At 34.6% G+C, this 18,927-nt stretch overlaps 1 pseudogene; it reads right to left on the bottom strand.

Annotated features, from left to right (window-relative positions):
* LOC149552380 (GDSL esterase/lipase EXL3-like) overlaps positions 1-18,927 on the bottom strand; it is an 82,937-nt pseudogene that overhangs the window by 9,878 nt on the left and 54,132 nt on the right.

Here is an 18,927-nt window from a genome sequence, read left to right as displayed (position 1 = left end):
GAAAATATGACTTCATCATATTTGAACACATGACTCATCTGTAGAAAAGAGTGATTAAAATAAAAGAGAAACTTCCCATGTTGAATGATGTGGCTCCCTTGGACCCAATCAAATTTCCAAACATGGTGATGGAGATATATTTTAAGCATGAAGATGAATTGAGAAGTGTTGCCACAAACGATGAGCCTATATACCTTGTATTCTTAAAATATGATGATACACTTATGATAGTTGGTATCTTGCAATATATTGAAACAATAATAATATTTTTGTATTGAATTAACAGTCAAAACTCAACACCGCCTGTGGTAATATTATGACATCATACAATCACTATTAAGAGAATGACCTTTTCTTGTTCCCCTAATCAACATTCTCCTCTTGCTCTGTAGGATAGATGCACACTTTCAATAGATAACAACATGTTATTCTTAGTATCATTCAACATGACACAATCATGCATAGATCTAAATGTGATAAATAGTCCAAGATGGTGATGACTTCATGTGGCCATGGTAGACCATTTGGTTCCACAACTTTGAAGAGACTCACGAGTAGGGAATGACTGAAGATATGCCTGGCCTAAGTGCCTCAATATGAATGTTGCCAAGGATGTAAACATTAGGCTTACCAAGGATGTAAATATTGGGCTTACCAAGGAGGTTTCCCTTAGTATTAGTGGTACAACATAGAGGATATTGAAATAAAATTAGGAAAATTATTTTCCTTCAAAACTTTAACCATAAATTCATTCACCACACATCCATCTCATCATTTGCATGTAACTGAAATAGCTAGCTAAACATATTCATCCATAGCATGAAAACAAATAACATTCAACATATGTATGACACAAGATATTTGGTTATCCAGAAACCCTCCAATGAGAAGGTAAAAATGGGGTGGGGGATGACACCCACAAATCTCCACTACTGCAGTAATAAGGTGCATCCAATGAAGGCTATAATATTTGATCATAAACTATGATGTACCCTGTGAAAGGTCTGCCCTATTAAAGGATTACAAGATTGTTAGATCCTACACTGTTAAAGGATTTCAACACCCTATTAGAAATGTGCCTGATTAAAGGACTTTAACTTACAATGAAGTAAGCACCATGTTAAAGGATTTACATCACTCTATTAAGACTACTTTGTTAAGAGATTTAACTAATTCACCTGCTAAAATGTCTTAGCAATGATCCTTTGGTTAGCACTCTGCTGCTAGATAACAAATCGCCTCTTTACTAATGTGTACTTGATCCTCTCTAATCAGATGTATTACTTTTGTCCTCTAATTCCTTGCCTTTTTTCTCCTTTAATTAATTTTGTAATGTATATCAATTCACAACTCCTTAGCCACCATGAATACTCTATTTGTAGATGCAAAGTTCTTCTCTTCTTGCATTCCACACTTACATCTTTAGGGTTAGTCCTCCTTAAGAAGACCTAGGTGACTTAGGCTTAGGTATGAATCAACAATTGTGATTCACCCAATTTTGTTGCTTTAAACATCCCTTCAATTGAATGGTTACGTGTACTGCATAGGAATCCTCAAAAAGATTCATTCTTATCATCTTAGAATTTTAAAACAATCCTTAAGTTAGATAAAAAATGATTTACAAAGAAGTTTGTGCCATTATAAACAACTATGTCCAAAACTGTTTACTTGACACTTGAAGTGTCTAATGCTCGGCATCCACTATATCTTCAATGTTGTAACTCGACCTCTAAATGACATGATATTCATTGATCACTAGGCATTTGAATGATTTAGCATCAACTATTTGCTCGAGACTTACTAGTTACTCAGCACATACTGTATATCTGACAACTTATGCTAGACATACATTACTTGTTCGGCATGAACTAAGCAAATGATTTAAGTGTGTTAAAACCAATATAAGATTAAAAATCTCCCCCTTTGACATGAGTGGAAAAAGCACTTGGTCATGCATGAATATCTTTAGCTCTTGAGCATAACTCAGATAATATCCATTTAGCGCTTGCATACAAAATTAAAAAAACTTCAAAATTTTACAAAACTTATGACTCATCAGTCATACCTCAAAAATTCTATAACTCCCCCTGAGTTGATTATTCTATTCTAATTTTGAAACTAAATACTCTTGCTTCACTCTGTTCCTGGTTCTATACTATAGATTTTGTTTCTGTTTGGTCTCCCCCAAAATTTATCTCTCCTTTCATGCATTCTTTTTATTTGTTCTCTCCCCCTTTATTCATTCTACCCCTTTTGACACTTATGTCATGGGTTGTACATGAATTGTGTGTTTGTCCAAGAAAGATTTATCGACCTCCATCATTACTTTCATTGATGCATCCCACTTGTCACATGGTAGCTCTAGAGATTTGATTAGTATGTCTAAATCGACAACAAGGGTGACTAAGCCTTCATGTGTAGAAAGATGAGGATATTTCTTCAACAATGTCTCTACATAAGCTAGTTACTTATGTAACACCTCTATGTGAGGGGTTAACATGGACTAGATGTTGATCAGTGTGGTCCTAATATTTGTATCTTGAGCATGTAAAGTTGCTAACTGACCTTGTGTTGATAATAAATTCTTGAAGTGAGACTGACCTTGGCTAGGAGATTATTGTGGAATGTTACCTATTTTCTTCAGGTCTCCCTCCAGATGGTCAATGTGTCTTTGCACTTCTTGTGTGAATAGGGGAACATCACATAGCTTCATGTAAAGAGACAAAATGTTCTCCAACACCTTCTTCACACCCTCAATCTTGGTTGCTAACTCATCTAAGTTTGTGTCACCATAGGATGTCACCTCATCAACCTTATATGTGCTAGGATTTGGCCTTGATGCTTGCAATGGGGTAGCTTCTATACTCGGTTGGTGAAGTGCTTGACTAGGAGTAGGAGTAGCAGTGTCTAGTAAGGTATCTGGTGTTTGTATTGCTATTACTTCCTCTAGATTCGTATTCAAGACTCAATCTTCAGCCCTATCCTTCTCCTTTTCCTTGATTTTTGCTCCACCTTGTGTTTGTGGTGTAGGTGCAAGACTGTCTTCCTAACTTGTTTGGACTAGCTAACATGTGAAGGCATTGTGTCCTTCATTTGATATACTACCATATGCATGGTAGGTTGCACCTCTGTGGATTGAGAGGCAATAATGGATGATGTATGTGTTTTCTGCCCTGCAAATGCCAATTCTGCCTTCTCAATATCATTCACACTCACCAACATAGGATGATTGCATAGTTGCTCCTTGGTGGTGGAATCAGTTAGTATCTTCTACATATCCTCCTCTATTAGGGAATTGATTTTTTGAATGGTGGTGTTAGACACATCCTTAGCCTTTACTATATCTGCTTGTGGATTGGCACTCAACATCTATACTTTTGGTATACTTATTTCTTGTTGTTGCTCTTCGTCAATTGTCGCCTCTGTAGTTCCTTCCCCATGTACTCTCATTACAAATTCATCATTAGTTACTTCACTACCTCTTCCTCTATTTTGTCTTCACTTAATTCCCTAGGTGCTTGTTCAATAGCCAAGTTGTCAGTCCATAGATCACCTTCCATACATGTGTGCTTTGCTGAAAAACCTCCCCATTTCTATTCTGTAGGATGTTATAGGCTCAATATTTTGGAGAAAATCTTCCCTTATATTTGTTAATAACCTTTGTCATTTTAGATTTTTCCAAATCTGGCATCACTCTTACAAGTGTAGTTTCTCTAATGTTTCTCTCTGTTGTGAGACTATATTTTCACCTTTGCTCAACTCTATCATATAGGTTCTTGGGTAAAGAGTTGGAAATCTCAATTGGAGTCATCTTGAAAGTTGCCATCATGGCATATACAGAATCTTCTACTTTATCCATATCTAACTTCCCAAGTGTATCAAACTCAACATGTGTGAATCCACTTAAATTATCATTATTCTTGATATTTTCACACAAGTTGTCCAAATTAGAAGAGGGACTATGACTTAGACTTTGAATTGGTTGTTTCTGCTTGGGTTCATCTTCTTGTGTAGTTATACTAACTCTCTTGCCTTAGGCTTTTGAACTTCTTGAGTCGTCTTAGCAGTAACTCTTGTGATATCCTTGGTAATAGGAATTGTAGGATTTTTTTGTGAAGGTTTCACAACCTTTTTAGGTTTTCTTACTGCAGGCTTCTTTGATTTCCTCTTCTTTTCTTCTGTGGCAATAGGTGCTTCATTGGCTTCTTCTCCCTTGACATCTTCATCAATTTTTGCTTCTTATTCTCCTTGGTCCTCACCTTGACCATGTGTAAGAGTAAGTGGTTCTTGGGTAGGTGTATCTCCATCATCTCCATTATCTTCTTCCTCTTCATCTCCTTCTTCCCCTTCACCAAATTGTTCCTTGAGTTTCTTCACAAGCTTATTCTTCTTCCTCATCACAAAAGTTATCTTCAAATCCATTATTATCTTGTACTTTGCTACATCATAGTTTCTAAAAGTAGTAGCCTCCTTATCTACTTCTTCTACTAAAGTAATGATGGTTGTAGATGCCTCATCAACATTAATCTCACAAGGCAATGACCTGAGCCATCTCACCCTTGGAACAACAACTTGTAAATATGTGAAACCAACTTCAACTAGAAAATAAACATTGTTGGAATACTTCTCTACTAGTGATACTGGAATCCTTTGTCTTTGTTTCATTGACTTCTTAAAGTCTTCAAAGTAGCTAGTCATCACAGTCTCAAAATTATCTCCAAGTTGCTATGTAAATTTACCAATTTGCACTGCAATTGACCTATTGGTCTTCCAAGCTATTTTCCCAAATGTGGGGAAAGTGTTCTGCACAAAGAAAAAAATGCAAATAAGTATTGAACCAAATTTGCACTGTGCACTTTTTGTTTTCCTTATGGCTCCCAAGTTTTTAGATAATTGTTGGAGTTGTAATTTGGCAAGGTCATAAGGATGGTCTTTCTTCACTATTTTGTAACCCAAATCCACAACCACACATGGTACGCTATTTAACCTACTAGATTGAAAGAACTTATGTGCAATAATTCTTATTGCAAATGCAATTAGGGGATCAATAATTGTGTCTATGGTCATCCCTCTCTTGTTCCATAGTGCCCTTGTATTCTTTTTAATTGCCTCTTTTGCATCACTCCTCATTGTCTTAGATCTATCTAGGGTTGGTACCCTATCACTCTATGAATGATCCTCTTTGTGATTTTGATAGGGGCATCCTCCAACCATACAAAATTGTCATGAATTCTACTAAGAACAATCTTTATCCATTCTGTCTTGAACATGTTTGGAAAATCTAGGGCACAAGTTAACCCTTTTCTCTTTACATTTCTTTCAATACTCTATTCTCACATATCTCTCTTATCTCCATGTCTCCAATGCTTCCAACCTTACAAGTGTAGCAACACCTTACATCTTTTATCATCAAAAGTTGTGGTGGCATCATAGATAATGCACCAAATGGGTCTCCTTTATATGCATTGTCAGGAATCACACAAAAATGTGGTTATTTGATTTCATTACTTGTTAATTGGACATTCAAAACTTCCTTTCCTTGCTTAATTGTAGCTGCAAAAGAGCTAGACACCATTACACCTAACTAGAATTTGTGAAAATTCAAACAACATAGCTCAGCACATGATAAATACCTTGAAAAATATGATGACTTGTGTCAATTAGTAGTTGAATTTAGTTTGCAAACACTTGAATCTTTTTCTCCAACTTGTCTTCATCTCTTCATGCTCTCTTCAATCTCAAATAATAGTAAATGAGTCAAAAATTGACCATATAGCCCTTGAAACTTCACAATTAATGCTCATTGCTTACACAATTGTAAGCTCAAATCCAATAACAATTTTGACTCACTTGACTTCCATGTAATTCCTACTATGCTCAGCAACCATAACAAGCTAAACCAACACTATCACTTTAAATAGCTCGACAACACCTAACTTTCACTCGACAACCACAGTAAAAATTTTCATGCTTGACTGTAACAGGAAAACTTATAGATTCCTTCTAAGTTATAGCCAATACTTTGCATCTTACTTCATGCATATATGACCTTTTTAGAACTAAATCCTTGGAATTGATGTATAATTGAACTTTGAAATATTTGTCCCATACATACCTCTTAATTGCCTAGTTGGGGGTGGTGTGATAATTTGATCCATTGAATGAAGTGATCCCATCTGAGCTTGATGTGTTGCAATCTTCCTCCTTCCATATCTTGTTCATCTACACCTTGACTTCTTCAATATCAACCTTTCCTTTGCCTTTGTTGAATTCATTGCTAGGTGCTCTTGACCTTGTTGGACAATTTATACTTATGTGACTAGTCTTCAAACAACTAAAACATGTAGTTTGAATCAACCATCTATTATAGTAACTTTTGAAATGTGTTCTAATGCAATTTTCAGCAACATGTGCATACTTTGGATAATAGTGACAACTATACCTTGTATTGTAATCCCAATTGTAGGATCTACCAATATGGTTTGCCTTGGCTTGCTTGTTTGACGACCAGTTAGGCTTTGATCTGCACTCATATGCTCTATGTACATACTTCTTACAATTGTAATAGTAACATTCAAATATTTTTGTGCTTGATTTCTTACTCGTACATTCATGTGCCTGATGTCCTTATTTGTTGCACTTGTGACAGTTACCCATGAATTTCTTTTTAGGATTCTAATTTGTTTTTTTGCTCTTGCAAACATTTGTTGTATGACCTATCTTACCACAATTATGACAAGTGGGTTTATAGCTCTTACCTTTGTTGTTCTTTTGTTAACCACTTTTGGATGATTCTCCTTCTTTAGTACTAGTGTAAAACAATCTAGTAGTATCACTAGTAGAGCTAGAAGATCTCATCAATTGCTCAAAATACTTGATGGCTTCATGAGGTCTGTTGAAACTTTCAACAAGTTCTCCTTCCCTTTTCAGATCATTTCTTGGTTGTTCATTTTGCAACTTCATTGTTGTGATTTCAATATCTTTTCCATTAAATTCATGATTGGCAATCATCATTTGATCCAATGTTTCTAGTTGTATATGAGCAATCCTATTCATCTTTAATGTCTTCTCTTCTAGTCTGTTGGTCAGTATCCTTTCGTCATCTTCAATCATTATTTTTTCCTCTTCATCTTTCTTTTTCTACTTGGTCATCTCACATAGCAATACTGATTGGACTTCTTATTCTATCTTAATATTTATTACCTCTTCAATTAGGGTTCCATTAGTTTCCATAAGATCTACAACTATTGCATCAAATTTACTTGTGTTTCTATCTGCAAATAATTTAGTAGTGTCAATCTCTTGGTATTGTGTGTCATTCTCTTCAGTAACTATCTCTTTCCTTCTCTTTAATGAGAGATTCAACTCATCTTTTACTTCATTCAACTATGTAGGGCAGGCTAGATTTTAATCTTCTAATTCTCAATAGTCTTTCTCAACTTGTAGACTTCCATCTTCAAGATCTTTCCTCAAAGCTGCAAAGCTTTCATTTCCAAAGAACTATGCTCTGATACCAATTGTTGGAAATACAATAGGGAAAGTAAACTTTAAGAGGGGGCATGAATCAATACTTCAAAACTTTAACCATAAATTCATTCACCACACATCCATCTCACAATTTGCATGTAAACTAAAATAGCTAGTTAAACATATTCATACATAGCATGAAAACAAATAACATTCATATGTATGACACAAGATGTTTGGTTACCCAAAAACTCTCCAATGAGAAGGTAAAATTGGGGTGGGGATGACACCCACAAATCTCCACTACTATACTAATAAATTATATCTAATGAAGGCTACAATGTTTGATCATAAACTATGATCTACCCTATGAAAGGTCTGCCCTATTAAAGGTTTGCAAGGTTGTTAGATCTTACCCTATTAAAGGATTTCAACACCCTGTTAGAAGTGTACCTGATTAAAGGACTTTAACTTACAATGAAGTAAGCACCTTATTAAAGGATTTACAATAGCCTATTAGGACTACTTTGTTAAGAGATTTAACTGATTCACTTGCTAGAATGTCTCAACAATGATCCTTTAATTAACACTCTTCTACTAGATAACATATCAACTCTTTCTTGATGTGCACTTGATCCTCTTTGATCAGATGTATCACTTTTGTCCTCTAATTCCTCCCCTCTATTCTCCTTTAATTAATTTTGCAATGTATCTCAATTCACAACTCCTTAGTCACCATGAATGCTCTATTTTCACATACAAACTTCTTCCCTTCTCGCATTCCACACTTACATATTTTAGGGTTAGTTAATAAGAAGACCTAGGTGACTTAGGGTTAGGTATGAATCAATGATTGTGATTCACCCAATTTTGTTTCTTAAAATGTCCCTTTGATTGATTGGTTGCATGTACTACATGGGGATCCTAAAAAATATTTGTTCTTATCATCTTAGAATCGCAAAACAATCCTTAAGTCAGCTCAAAAATGATTTACATAGAAGTTTGTGTCATTACAAATTACTATGTCCAAAATTGTTTACTCATAATTTGAAGTGTTTGATGCTCAACATCCACTATAGCCTTAATGTTGTAACTTGACCTCTGAATAACTCAGCATCCATTGATCACTCGGCATCTACTGTCTGCTTGATACTTGAGTGACTCAACACTTACTAGTTACTCGACACATATTGTATATCTGACAACTTATGCTTGGCATACACTACTTGTTCAACATGAACTAAGAAAAATAACTTTTAAGTTTGTTGTCACTCATATGTCAAAACCAATATGAGATTAACAAATAAATGGTTCTTTGCCCAAATATTTTGCAGACCAAACATGCCATATCTGAGAAAATGACATAGATGCATATTTTAAAATTGAAATAATAGCAAATCCAAAAAATTTAAATAATAGTGGATCCAAAAGTTAATTTATTAAAAAAAAAAGAAGCATACCACATTTTCAAATTGGGCTTCCAACTCGAGTTTGCAAATTCTTTTGTCATAGATTTGACTTTTGCCTAATATAGGAAAATTTATAGTCAAAATTTGTTGAAAGAACCACCCGAACATAATGAAGATGTAAGATCTTGCTCTAGATTCTCCAACAAGTTGTTGATACTTTGGATTCAGATTGTAGCACTCAAAAATATGAGACAATGATGCTTTCCAATGGCTAACCAATGAACGTCCCTTTGGATCTGATACCATGTAAGAAGTTTCCTAAGGCAATGAATGAAAACATCAAGATCTAGAAGCTCAATTAATATCACAAGAGATTAAAAATGATATGATCATCAAATGACTTGATTTAATTATGATAAATAAATTTTTAGTACAATGTAGATGTGCCTCAATATATAGGCAATACATGATAACTAGGAGCAGTGCAAGTGATGACCTATCAACTAGAGTAGGTGTAATCACATGTCTACTAAAGGTGGATCATATTTCATTGTGAAATAAAGCATGTGCAATATGTGCAACAATGAGAAGATGATAGTGTGATAAGAACACAAAGGTGGAGCTCACAAACAATGACATGTGAGAGAATAACTATGTGCAAGTAGATTCCTCCTCCACCATGTTCTAAAATAAAATACAAACTCCTATGTGTTTACATTACTATTGACATGAAAATTACTTATAAGTTAACTTAATTAAAGCATAATTGGTAATATAACATATAGTTTATATTATGAATTAAAAAATATGTGCATGAATGTACATGCAAAATTCAATATCCACTTTGGGTAGGCCACCCTGCACATAGGAAAAAGCATCAGATTACTTCCAAAAATGAAATATATAGTCCAGATTACTATTTCACCTCTTTCCCTAGCTTGGGTACTCTTGAGGAGTCAGTCCTTGAGGATCACTTTCACTTGCTTCACATTCCTTTCTTATCCATCTTTGTCTATCTACCAACTTTCTCCTCCATCGTGTCCTATACCTTGCTAGACATTGGGAGAAAATGATGTGATCTTGCTTAAGAACTAGTGATCTCTAAATTATTCTAAAAAATCCAAAAAATCATATATGATGCTGAAAAAATCCTAAAAATCAGAAAATGTCCTGAAAAAAAGATCTTCTTAGTGAAAACCTAGCAATAGGCGCTTTGATTTGTGTCACTCTCTAAACCCTTCTATCCAAATGAATTCCCATCATATTCTTTGCCATAATGTGTTCCGAAATATATTACTCTCTAAAAAAATCATTTTCTTTGACGTAATGTGTTCCCAGATCGATCACGCATTAGTCAAAGAGGGGCAAATGTATGCACCCAAAAATGGTCGCCTAGACTATGGGCCCCCATTATTCAATTTATCAATTTATCAATTTTTTTGAATCAATGGTTTGTAATATTTTATTAAATCATTTCAAATCAATTTCCTTGATCAAATTCGATTTATTTCATTTCTAAGATTGATCATTTTATTCCAAGTCTTATTTAATTAAAAGAAAATCTTCTCTTTTAATTAAATAAAATAAAATCCCCATTTAATTAAAAGAAAACCTCTCTTTTAATTAAACAGTTCATCCACATTTAATTAATTAAGAGAAAAACCTCTCTTTTAATTTAATTAAATATCTTCTATTTAATTAAAAAAGAACTTGCTCCCTTTTAATTAAATAAAAATCCCACTTAAATATCTCTTTTGATGAAAAAAGGAAATCAAATAAATTCTTTTTATTTAATTTCTCTACACTTAAAAATGTGATCTAAGTGGGATTTATCTTTCCACTTTCTCCTCAACCTTCATGCACTACTCCATTCACTCTTCATTCTCCCTTGTCCTTAGAAGTGGCTCCATGTCAAGAGGGCTCGCAAAATGAAAAAGTTATAAATGTTAAGAAAGATCAAGATCAAGCACCCTTTCATCTCCTTCAAAATGTCACTCCTCCATATCCTATATCTTGTCCACCTCCTAAGTATGATGAAGATAACACTTCCATTATCTCCCTTGAGCTTACTGAAAATTATGAGAAAAGTTCTCTTCATATGCTATCCAAGGCTACTTGTCAAGATCAAAGCATCCCCTCATGTTCTACTTCTCCATATCCACTTCAAAATTGTGCTCAAGCTTCAAGTGCTTCTATTAAAAATGCTGTTCCTATCAAAGCTACTCATGAGTCTGTTGATGGCTTTTACCATGTTGCTCACTCTAAAGATGTTGATATCCCTTCTCACTATCCATTTGCATATCCTAATTCTATCCTTGGTCCTCATCCATTAGAGCTAAAGCCTTCAAACCTTCCATCCATATTGGGGCCTTACATTCCTTCATCTCCTATACTTTCCACTTCTAGCTCTCTCATCATACCTCAAGATCAACAAAGACACTCATCCTTGATGAATTTTCACCCATCTATCCATCTAAACCAGTCATATCAGCCTTATTCATCCACAAATCCCAAGTCCTTTGGAAGTGAGAATAAACATAAGAATCCATTGAAAAATAAAGATCACTATGTCCCATCTAATCGACATGTGAATGCTAAGAAGGAGAATTCACAAAAGAGACTGCAAAGGTCAACTATTAAGAGAGCTAAATCAACGCAAATGTGGGTTCCTAAACCCATTATTGAAGAAATATATTTTGAAGTATCGAAAGGAAAATCTAAAGCTATATGAATTCCCAAGTCTCTTTTAAAAGAATTGAATATTGAAAATACTTCAAAATTGACATTCAAGCTTCCAAAGGCTTCCATTCCATCTTCTTCCAAAAATCTTCCTAAAAATATCCCAAAGCCTTCCACTCCACTTTTTTCCAAATCTCTTCTACCACCTCATACATCTAAATCTCAATCTATTTCATCCATGATTCCTCCATCGTTCCAATACCCTTCAAGGTGTGTGTCAATGTTGATCTTGTCCAATATTTCAGCTACCCTCATGAAATTCTTTAAAGCTTACACTAACTTTCTATACATGAACTATTATCCTCCATATATTCTTCCTACTACAATTTCTCTTTCATCACCCTATCAAAATCTTTGAGCATACCTTTCTATGGTCTTGGCTTATCATGGCTTATCTTTCCTATAGGAGCACTATCTAAATTCAAAAAGCTTGAGCTCTTTCTAAAAATTCAAAAAATTCAAAATAAAAAGAAATGAAAAAAATGAAAAAATATGAAAATGTGCCTTGGTGAAAACCACTTCTTGTGGCACCTTGGTAGCAAAATTAAAGCGAAATAAATCCATCCTATGGTGAAAACTACTTCTTGTGGCACCTTGGCTAAGTACTATGATGAAAACTTGGCAAACAGGCGTCATACGTAATTCTTCCATCATCCATCTATCCCCTCTTCTCTCTTTGATCTTGACAATGTTGAGCTATCTTTGCATATTGGCTATCTTATCTACCAGATTTTCTATTGTGCTCTCCCATTCACTCATAGCCTCTATCTTGAGCTTTTTTTTTATTGCTCTATCCCATCGCTATCCTATCTAGTTGACCCCTTGGTCTTGATCATAATAAATGAAACATGGTTCTCATAGGTCTCTTGACATGGCTACTCTTTTGGACTACACACTTTCATGCTATCTCTCTCATTGGCTTCCATTGCTTATCCTACATGCTATCTTACTCATTGGCTTCCATTGCTTATCTTATATGCTATCGCACTTGTTGGTTTCATTGCTTATCCTTCATGCTATCTTGCTCATTTCTTCCATTGCTTATCCAAAATATGCTTCATATGACTATTTCACCTCTTTCCCTAGCTTGGGTACTCTTGAGGAGTCAGTCCTTGAGGATCACTTTCACTTGCTTCACATTCCTTTCTTATCCATCTTTGTCTATCTACCAACTTTCTCCTCCATCGTGTCCTATACCTTGCTAGACATTGGGAGAAAATGATGTGATCTTGCTTAAGAACTAGCGATCTCTAAATTATTCTAAAAAATCCAAAAAATCATATATGATGCTGAAAAAATCCTAAAAATCAGAAAATGTCCTGAAAAAAAGATCTTCTTAGTGAAAACCTAGCAATAGGCGCTTTGATGTATCACCAAAAAAAATTTGAAAAATTCAAAAATACAAAAAATTGAAAAAAGGTCCTAAAAAAATCTGTCAAGTTGTGAAAACCTGAAAATAGGTGCTACTTGAGACCCTTGCACCTCTGTCTATCAGTCTCAGTCACCTATTTTGCTACACATTTCCTAGCTTGGAATTGTTTCTTGTCCTCGTCTTGGGGGCACAACTGCTTAGCTTATTGAGGTATTCTTGTGCATTAGAGTTTCTTTGACAAGTCAGAAAATAATGTTTCTCAACACTTCCCCCACCTTGACATCAAGTGCTTTTCAACACTTTACAGATAGTTTACCTACGGTCTCCAATGTCGCGATATTTCTCACTATCAGAGTCAAGTCTTGAAGAAATGGCCAAGTGACTTGCACACACGCACTTTAACACTTAAACGACTGAGCTATGCTAATCTTTATCTACTTTGTGTGCTGTCTATGATGATTTCTTTGCCATGTGTTCCCTCCCTAATAGTCTTTTGAGGATATCATTGACTAGAAGACTGGGGGCATGGGGCATGTCTTCTTGATTTCTGCTTGTGGGTATACTTTGTTTGTCTATAGTGTTGTAAGCATTTATGCTGGTCCTATTCAACACGTTGACTTACAAATGTATCATCCTTGACTTTTTTGCAAGACCGCACTCAGGGTTTATCCTGGCGCTTATGCCTTGATACAGGTGTAATATTGCTAAATTAAACTTAGGGAATCTAATCACGTAGTTATCTTGACTTACATGTCTCTGATGCTTAGATTGGATTTCCACATACCTATCTAATATCGATCATATTCATATCCTCATAGTTATACTAGTGATGGTTGTATGATCTCATGATGTCGCTAATAAATGCTCAATGATGAAATTAAGAGTCTAAATGTTATGCGCTTCTTGCTGGTAAACCACATTGCATATTAGCTTGCATTTTAGGTTCATTTTCTAGATTAGTCTTGCATTCTTGCATATGGGGAGAGCTCTCTCTTCATCTTTTTTGTGGACATATCAGCTAACTCCTTTCATATATTTCTTTACTTTCTTCTTGTTCATGTCTTTTCACCTTCTTAATCTTTCGCTTCATCTTTTTTCTATCTTATCATCACATTATATAAAGTTTTGACCTCTTAAATAATTTCAACATCCTAGATTCATTTTTGGGATCGAAATCCAAATTCGAGTTCATCTTGATGGTCAAAATCACATTTTAAAATTTTACCTTCTTCTGAGAAGTTAGCTGACCGTTTGAGGTCTAATCTTTGAATTATCGTTGGGGCATCTTCATTTCTTCATGTATTCATCATTTCCATACTTCATATCTATTTCAATTCACTATTTTATGTCTAAATCATCTTTCTACTAGATTTGACCTAATTTTTATGCTATATCCTTCAAGGTCAACTCTAGTCAAACTGGGGCATTTTATTAGTTTCTTATAGTCATTCTTGGGTTCTAATTTTCTCATTTCTAGCCAGTTTTTGCATCCCCTTACCTCATTTCAATTTCGATCCCGAGGGGGCAGAAATACTCCATCACTGCTTAGGAGCATTTGTTTGATCTTCTCACTTGCTCTCATTCTATCTTCTTTTCTAAGTGTTAGTATTCTTCTTGAATTCTGACATCATCTCTTCCTAGTGTTCAGTACTACTGCTATCAGGTTGTGCATTCAAGACTTGCTATCTATTTCTGCATTTCACTCTTCGAAATTAGACATCTATATCTATCATCGCCTACTTGGCTTCAATTTTCTTTGACATAAATGTGTTCCCAGATCGATCACGCATTAGTCAAAGAGGGGCAAATGTAATCACCTAAAAATGGTCATCTAGACTATTAGCCCCCTTTTCAACATTTTGGCTAAATTAATTTAATCACTTACCTAAGCCAAATTGCTAATAATCATTTTATTTGATTATAACCTATAGTTTGACTATGCTATCTAAGCCGGCATCCAAACATTCTGAACTCATGGAATCATTTGGATAGAAGGGTTTAGAGTGGGACACTTTCGAGTGTACACACACTAGGCCCAAAAGATTATTTAGATAACTTTTAAGGATGCAGTCTCATAAAGCTCTCTACAAACACCCTAGTTGGGCATTATATCAATATAAGTAAGGAAGGATGGATCTCTATGAGACATCACAAGTAGAGGAAATCAAAATAACATTATATTACTCCTAATACACATTCGTATTTCCATTAGTGTCAAACAGTCCAAAAAAAAGTTGATAAGATAGAAGTCATTGATTAATGAATGAAGTCACCAAGTCATAGTATTCATTGAGTTACACTATAGTGCCCAAGAAAAGAAGAGTCAAGAAGTCTAAGTATGGAAACTTATAACCGAGTAACAATACTCACCAAGTAGACAAAGATTAACTAAGCACAAAAGTCACCGATCTTTGCAAGTATTACCGAGTCTTAAGGACACTCAGTGACAACATAATTATCAAACAAGAATAGAGTGTACATCAAGTTGTACATAGGCTACATACAAATCTAAAATGGCACAAAATTTTATGTAATGATCATATTGAGTGGAAAACATGATTTACATAGATTGAGGCAAAGATATGGAGATATTGATTGGTAAGTGTCAATTGGTTGTTTATGATTTCTAGGCAAAATATAGGCCAACAAAATAACAAAAAGGAAAAGCATGGAATAAGGACTATTCTAGATTATTGATTTTGACCTATGATATATTCTAGAGAATTCTAAACCCTCGCTAGTACATTTGAGGCCATTTTTCGACCAATATTGGTCAAAATTTTGACCAAATTCGATCAACCCATTGGTCGTAATTTTTTTGGTCAAAATTTCAACCAACCTACTGGTTGGTCCAAAACTTTCAAACATGTTGGCTCAATTTTTGCCAAGCATTGGTCAAAATTTTGACCAATGCCTGGCAGATTTCAACCAAGAATTGGTTGAAATGTCAACCAATTCTTGGTAGATTTTGACCAATGCTTGGTCGAGATCTATCAAGTATTGGTCAAAATTTTGACCAATGCTTGGTAGAAAACTGCCAAGCATTGGTCAAAATTTCGACCAATGCTTGGTCAAATTTTTTTTGAGGCTCACACTTGTTGAGGTCCACTTCAGCAATGGCCCTTCTTGTGAAATTTCTATTTAAAACCTTTCTAATGAGATAATGTGTTATGAGCTCTTCAATAGTGGGATGGAACGTGAATCTAGGAGGCAGTTGTGCATCACCCATATCATGACTATAATTAAAGTTAAGAGCCTCTATTATTGAAATCTCTTCCCTATTTCCCATAGCAAAGGAAATGAATATGGGTGATAGGGAAGAGAATTCAACAATAGAGGCTCTTAACTTTAGTTATAGTCATGATATGGGTGATGCACAACTGCCTCCTAGATTCACGTTCCATCCCACTGATGAATAACTCATAAGACAATATCTCATTAGAAAGGTTTTAGACAACAATTTCATAGGAAGGGCCATTGCTGAAGTGGACCTCAACAAGTGTGAGCCTCAGGGAGGGTTCAATTCCCTCCTTTATTATTCACTATGCGTATAATACCTTCATCTGTACATAATGTCTTTCTAGTTTCGTTCTACTCGCACACCCATTTCATTTCATATGATCATTTGAAAATTGTGTTACTCTAAGCTCTCAACTGTTTCCTCTTGATTGATCATCTATTACACTTCACTCTTGCATTCTTGTCTCCTGATGATGGATCTTGTAGTGTGATCCGAAACATTGATCCTAAAAATACCATACACGATCAAATTGAAAAACAAAAAAATTACTTTTCAAATAGATTAATGTTGATGTAGCTACAAGATTATTCTTACCACAACTTCATTTGATCTAAAACATTGATGTTAAACCACACATTCATTTTATCCAAAAAATTGATGCTAAACCACAAATTCATTTGATCCAAAATGATGATGCTAAAAATATTTACACAATTGAATTTAAAAATCAAATTACAATGTCATTCAAACTTACCATATCTGAAGGGATAAGCAACAACATCCACTATAATGTCATAGATGTTTGAGTAAACAATAGTTGATCCTAGCAGTGAGCTCTCCAAGTTGGAGAGAGTAGGTGCCTAGTTTCTATTGAAGTAAGGTGAAGCATCATTTATTCTTACATTGCATGGCCTCCTTGCCACAGCAAGAAATGTTCTTTTTGAAGGTGAACATCCCAAGATGGACAACCCTACTACTATGAACTTTCTGGCTCCAACATTGTATAGATCCTAGCATGGTTACTGTTAACATTTCCTATATTGAAGAAATAACTAACACCCCAATCAGCATTCCTTGAAGCCAAGTAGTAAAGTGCATTGCATACAATAATCAAAGCACGCTCTGCCCCAACAACGTCTATTATTTGAGATATTTATTCCTTGAAATACTGCACTTGCTTCCACAATGCTATCACATTCAGCACAACCCCACAAAATATAAAATCTCTCAGCCCAAACAACAAATTACCCACATTACATGCACCGGTAATGTAACCATTTTAATGCTTAAATGGAAATGCTTTAAAAAGACTTATTTATGCCTACCCCACTCTTTGCAGTAAAATTATCATAGCCAAAGCCAACTGAAGCAAAGCTTACTCCTGTAGGCAAATCATCTGAGGTGAGACTGTCATCCAGATATGCTAGAACTACTTCTTTGATGCCCAGTGCAGATGCTGTAGAAAAAACTCCACATGACCAATACTACAAGGGAAGCAAATATATCATTTCAAGTAGGAATACAAACTTGTTTGATGACATGAAAAAGGAAAATATTTCAGCCACTACAACTAGTTTTTGAATTTAAATACAAGGATTAGATAATGCTACATGTCTTAAAAGAGTAGCTGGAACTATTTTTTTTTGTATGCCTTAAGGTTATGTTCTTGGGCTTCATTATGTTTTACATATGCTTGGGTTAACTATGAATCTCTATCCATTTAGCCACCTACAAATAAAATTATAAAATGAATAGGAGACTTAATCTAACTTCAACATATGGAAGTGTTAACATAAATAAAATCATGCAATTCAACATGGTTTCTCAATATTGTCTTCTTGTTTGTAAGATTCAAATAAACTTAAAGAAATGGAGGATCATGAATATCTCAAGTAAAACTTGATTTACTGTCCATACATTTCCAAGTCTGGCCAATAGAAATAGTAAATATTTATCAACTTTCTATTTAAATGGGAAGTTACACAAGGTTCCCTAGAATGTAATCATTCCATCTCTAAATTTTGATACAAATAAGAACATTCTAATAATCAGACATCAGAAACTTATGGTGTAAATATAGAAAATAAAATTAGCACCTTAAATGAGTACTAAGTCGATCGAGTTAAGGAGGGGCCTAATTCAAAATAAAGCTTACAATTTATCATTTCCTTAACTGCTTTCTATGCTTGAAGTGCTATTAAACATATACTCTAGATGACTCTTAAGGGCATAGATATTCCTCTAGAGTTTTGAGAATGCTAGTGAAACATTTTATGGCAAATTAAATGATAAAATTATCTATAACTATGGATCATTGGGGAAAGAAATGCTAGTTGTTTAAACAAGAAAGATTGCCCTGTCTCATATCTTGTTTGTATTTACATTCAAAAATTGAGAATTGTCCTCCTCCATTTTCTCCACTAACCAATATTGATTAGCTACATTGCTCATTGATCACTACACTGTAATGAAAATGTCAAAATGAGAAAAAAGAAAAGTAAATTTTTCTGTCATCAGTAATCAGCCAACAAAACATAGTATCTGATGCCATTCAATGATTGAAAAGTTTACCGATATGAAGCATCAACAATTACAAAAACATGGGGCCTTAATTCTTGAAAGGGGCTCAATAATCATCTTTTCTTTGACTAGGACTACCATCAGATTTTCCACCATTCTGACTTCCATAGCAATCATCA

The sequence above is a fragment of the Cupressus sempervirens genome, chromosome 6 (assembly GCF_028749045.1).
Source record: "Cupressus sempervirens isolate cs-2001-9-10 chromosome 6, ASM2874904v1, whole genome shotgun sequence".
Lineage (NCBI taxonomy): Eukaryota > Viridiplantae > Streptophyta > Pinopsida > Cupressales > Cupressaceae > Cupressus > Cupressus sempervirens.
The sequence above is the reverse complement of the archived record's forward strand: the minus strand, read 5'-3'. Positions and strand labels throughout refer to the sequence as shown.